Below are 3899 nucleotides of genomic sequence, written 5' to 3' on the forward strand. Positions count from 1 at the left end.
CACCACAGACACCCTGTGAGGCAGGCGGGGCTGAGAGAGCTTTGACAGAAACTGCTCTTTTTCAAGAACAGCTCTTATCAGAACTATGGCTTGCCCAAGGTCATCCAGCCAGGTGCAAGTGGAGGAGTGGGGAATCAAACCTGGTTCTCCCAGATTATAGTCTGCGCACTTAACCACTACACCAAACTGGCTCTTGGGGGGGCGGAACCAGCCATGCCTCCTTATTCTGGCTACTAGCACCTGCAGCAGTTAAGCCTGAGTGAAAGATTGCACATGTCCAGACATAACAGCAGCCCTCAATGGCTACTAGCCATGCTGACTGAGGGGAACCTCCACAATCAGAGGCTCTAATCCTCTGAATCCCAGAGCCAGGAGGCAACATTGGGGAAGGCCTCGGCCTCTCTACCCTGTTGTTGGCTGTCCAGAGGAACTGGTTGGCCACTGTGTGAGACAGGATGCTGGGCGAGATGGACCGCTGGTCCGATCCAGGAGGGCTGTTCTCATGTTGATTCCTGTATGACGAGAGGGTGCAGGAGGCATCCTTCTTGCTAAATCTAGGCGGCTTTGTCATCCCCAAGCCAGGATCTACAAGATCTGGGCAACTGCCAATCTTAGCCAAGACTGGCCCAGAAGGACTTGTGGTCTGGCTCAGTTTAAGGTAGTGTCATATGCTGTTATATTATGGGAAGAAGCCCTAGCTCAGTGGCAGAGCATCTGCTTGGCGTACAGGAAGCCCCAACGTCTGTGGCATCTCCAGTTATAGAACTGGGTGTTTTGGGAAAGACCTTTCTCTGCTCGGAGAGCCAGTCGCAGTCCAAAAATGCCAACAGAGCCCTGGGCTGCCTCAGTGGAAGGCCGTTTCAATGCGTATACGAACTCATAGGAGTCGGGATCGAAATGTTAAAAACAGACCCCGAATTGGGCCGAATAAAGCCCCCGGATTCCTCATTACCGGCATCTAATTTCTATACTTCGGATTGTCTTTTTCCAGTCCCAGCTTTCTTGGCATTCTTCAGCACAGAGGGATGAAAGATTCCTCCAGACCGCACAAGAAAGTGGGCTGTGAACCAACAGAAAGAAAACGATGGCCCTGAGAAACAGGGGGATTGCAGTGCTTCTCTAGAGGTCAAGGCTTGGTTCTCACCAAGCTGATGAACCTGCATCTTTGCCTTGTTGCCAGGGCTTCCATTGGTGTTTGGGCAAAAACTCTATGGTGGAAGCCGATTTTTACCGTGTGCCCAAATACCAGAGGATCTCACTGTTTATGACTCTTGTGAAAACAGTAATTAAGAAGAATACCAAAGCATCCCACATCACCGGCAACACAATGGTGGTGTAGTGAGAGTGTAGTAGTTAGGAGCGTGAACTCCAACCTGGGAGAACTGGGTTTGATTCCCCACTCCTCCACATGCAGCTGCTGGTGTGACCTTGGGTCAGTTACAGGTTCTTTCACAAGTGGGCTCCTGTAGGATCGTGTTTTCGGAACACTCCCCTGTGTTTTAACCCCCTGGAGCTCTCTCATAAGACCATAAGAACATAAGAGAAGCAGAGCATCACTTGCCCCAGACTGAGAGTTCCCATCTATATGTTGTGGCTAATGGCCACTGATGGACCTCTGCTCCATATGCTTATCCAATTCCCTCTTGAAGCTGCCCATGCTTGTAGCCACCACCACCACCTCCTGTAGCAGTGAATTCCATGTGTTAATCACTCTTTGGGTGAAGAAGGACTTCCTTTTATCTGTTCTCATTCACAACATTTAATGCTACCGGCTTTTTTCACTCACAGGGTAGATTTTTTGTTCACAAGACAGTGGAGCTTAGAGGGAACATTGGTGGCACATCGCCCAGAGCCCTGCAGCGGCAGGAATGGATGATCCAAAGATCTAATTAATGAATAGGTAACAAAAAAGCTCCCCGCACGCGGAAAGCTAGGTTGTCAGAGAGAAGACAAGAATTCTATGTGCAGGGGAACCTTTCGTCCAGAGCAACTTTAAGTCTTGTGCGTCTCCCCCCCCCATTCCTCCCCCCCATCAATCTGTAGTGGTGTAACCCATTCACTACACCTCAGTGAGAACAGACCCTTGCATGTGGTCAGGAAGTTGAGGGGGGGGGAGAGATTCTTAAAATACATTTGTTCCCATAAACAATGTTGGCGTGCAGACGCAGCTGCTCCCAGTGCCATTTGCCTGCTGTTTCCCAGGGCCTTGGCACCCGGCTCCCACACAGTGAGCACCCGGGCAGAGGCTAGTCCGTCGTGGGGGTGGGCCAGAGATAACTCCAAGGCCTTGGCTGCTTCTTGATCTCCAGTGGGTGGGAGGAAGGTGGGGGAGGCGCCCTGGAGGAGAAGTCTTCTTCCCACGCCCTCAAGCCCAGTTTGCTCAGCCGGTGGGACGCGCACCCCCCTTCCCTTCTTCCCTCCTTAGGGTTGCCAGCTCCAGGTTGGGAAATACCTGGAGATTTGGGGGGTGGGGCCTGAGGAAGGCAGAGTTGGGGGAGGGGAGGGACTCCGTTGGGGTGTGATGCCGTAGAGTTCACCTTCCAAGGCAGCCATTTTGTCCAGGTGAACTGATCTCTGTTGCCTGGAGGTCAGTTGCAGTCCCAGCGGATCTCCAGTCACCCCCTGGAGGGTGGCAACCCTATTCCGTGTGAATCCTTAAATAATTCCCAGGTCCAGGTTCGGTCTTCCCTTTCTGGAGCTACCACAGCTCAAGGACAGCCTTGCTGTGTCAAATCGAGGCCCAGAGAGACCAGCGTTCTGGTTTCTGACAGAAACCTCACAGACGTCTGAGTATCTTTAAAGCGTGTTCACATCTGATAGGGTTGCCTTCTCGTGAAATCATTGGAACAGTTAGACCCACACAACATCCCAGCAAGGTCGATAAGAGCCAGTTTGGTGCAGTGGTTAGGAGCGCGGACTCTACTCTGGGAGAACCGGGTTTGATTCCTCCTCACGCCTCCACTTGCAGCTGCTGGTGTGACCTTGGGTCAGTCACAAGGTCTGTCAGAGCTGTCCTCTCAGGAGCAGTCCTGGAAAGAGCTCTCTCAGCCCCACCTACCTCACAGGGTGTCTGTTGTGGGGAGGGGAAGGAGATCGGAAGCTGCTCTGAGACTCCCTTGGGTAGTGAATGTTGGGGTATAAATCCAAGGCCTTCCCTTCTTCTAATTCAGTTGCCAGCCCTCCCCACAATAAAGAAATTGCCCTCTGCTGAGAAAGACCCACCAGACATTTCGGTCTCACATCGGTTTCAAAAGGATGAGGTTCCCAGCATGCTCTGGGTGGTAGTTCTGCCATGTTGGGACTACCACTGGAGAATGCCCCAAGAATGGGCAGTGCTTGCCCTGACCCGCCAGCAAGAAGGAACAACAAGCCATCAGAAGGGAGCAACAACTGTAGTTTCGGTGTCCTCCCGTCCATATCCGCAGGGCTATTTTTGGGCAGGAACGCACAGGAACGGAGTTCTGGCTGGCTCCCGAGTTGGCCACGCCCAGCAGGAACTAATTAGCATAATAGGCCACACCCAACAGCAGAAACTCATTAGGATTGGCTACATTAGGGGGTGTGTGGCCTAACATGCAAAGGAGTTCCTGCTACAAGAAAAGCCCTGGGTTTTGACAACAAACAGGGTAAACAGAATAAGAAGCAAAAGGTGGGTGTGGCTAGATGACTACACTTCTGGTAACATGGAGGTGCGGCCTAATATGCTAATGAGCTGTGTTGTCAGGGGTGTGGCCTGATATGCTTATGAGTTTCTGCTGTTGGGTGAGGTCTATTATGCTAATGAGTTCCTGTTGGACTTTTTCTACAAAAAGAGCCCTGGCTCAGAAGGAAACACCCACCGCTCAGGCTCCACCGGACTGTTTTGGGTTGCTAACTATTGGGGGGGGGGGAACGTGCGG

Source organism: Gekko japonicus, unplaced genomic scaffold (assembly GCF_001447785.1).
Source record: "Gekko japonicus isolate JY-2015 unplaced genomic scaffold, Gekko_japonicus_V1.1 scaffold3565, whole genome shotgun sequence".
Classification (NCBI taxonomy): Eukaryota; Metazoa; Chordata; class Lepidosauria; order Squamata; family Gekkonidae; genus Gekko; species Gekko japonicus.